We start from the raw sequence: 1,340 nt of genomic DNA, 5'->3' as shown, positions 1-1,340 counted from the left end.
CTCCCCCTCCCCGGCCCCCCGTGTCGGGGCCCCCCCAGCCGGGCCACCAGCCCGGCCTCCCCCCAGCCGGACCTCAGGGGAGCCTCCCGGGGATCCTGGCCCGTTCCGGCTCCTCCCATCCCCCCTGCGAAGAGCCTCACCGCCCGCCCCCCAAGACCACTACACGGGTCGGTCACCTCAGGCCCCTGGTCTCCCCCTTCCATTGAGTTCACCACGGCCCTGGACCCTGCTCTTCTGACCTGGAATTAGCCCCTTCCCCCTGTGCCCGGGCCCTGTCCTGCCCACCGGCCATGCAGAGGGCACCACGCAGCTCTGCACTGAATGCGAACCACCCCTCACCCCTGCTTACAACCCCCAATGCTTCCCATTGCGCCCAAATCTCCACAGACCAGCCCCCGCCCGCACACTCCCTTGCCTGGGGGTCTGGACTGTTTCCACCCCCAAATCTTCTGCACTCCAGCCTCCCCTGGTCGTCCCTCGGCTCCTACTCACCCTCAGACCTGCCCTGTCCCCCAGACCAGGTCAGCCCCTCCTCCACCCTGTTCTGCACCCTCACATGAGCCTTCTCTGAGCAGCACTGCGCGCTGGCAAACAGGTCAGTGTTTGGGAACTGAGTCTGCTTCCCGTCTGTGCCCTCCCTCTCCCCCATCTGTCCTGCTCACCCCTGGAGCCCTGTGCCCAGCACAGTGCCTGCCCACAATGCCCTAGACTGGCCTGTGTCTCCCCCAAGCGCCACAGCCTTTCCTAATTTCCACCCACGGGCCCCACTCAGACAGCAGGAGAGAAGACTCAGCTCTCTGTGTCTCCGTAAAAAAGGGGGTGGGGGGCGTTAATACCTCCCGGTGTTGTTTTGAGGATTAAATAAGAAGACGCATGTTCAGCATCTGGCACGAAGTGAATGCCCACTGAACAGCTGCTCCATCCTCTGCCTGGGGTTCCTGGCGCAGAGCACAGGTTCTGGGGCTGGGGGGCCTCCCTGGGGTCATTTTGTGGGGGTGGGGGAGAGAGGCGCCCCCTGTCCTAGATATAATCTCTTTTAATTCTCTTGCGAGTTCTAGGAAGTCAATGTTAGGCCTAGTTTACAGATGAGGAAACTGGCTCAGAGAGGCCACCCGCCTGCCCACAGACACCCAGCCAGCAGCCTGCCCCTCTGTCCACGGGGCCTGCTGGGCGCGCACTGCCGACCTCACTGTTGGGACACGGACTTCCTCCCGGTCTGTTCTGGCCTCTGTGTGAGCCGGACTCTCACTTTTGATGAGGGGTCTGTCTGTCTCGCTCTCAGGGACCCAGGGGGCCAGCATTTCTGCCCAGGCTTCTCTGTGAAGACAGGACTGCCTTGT

This window comes from Myotis davidii, unplaced genomic scaffold (genome assembly GCF_000327345.1).
Source record: "Myotis davidii unplaced genomic scaffold, ASM32734v1 scaffold228, whole genome shotgun sequence".
In the NCBI taxonomy this organism is placed as follows: domain Eukaryota; kingdom Metazoa; phylum Chordata; class Mammalia; order Chiroptera; family Vespertilionidae; genus Myotis; species Myotis davidii.
Note: the sequence above shows the minus strand (reverse complement) of the source record.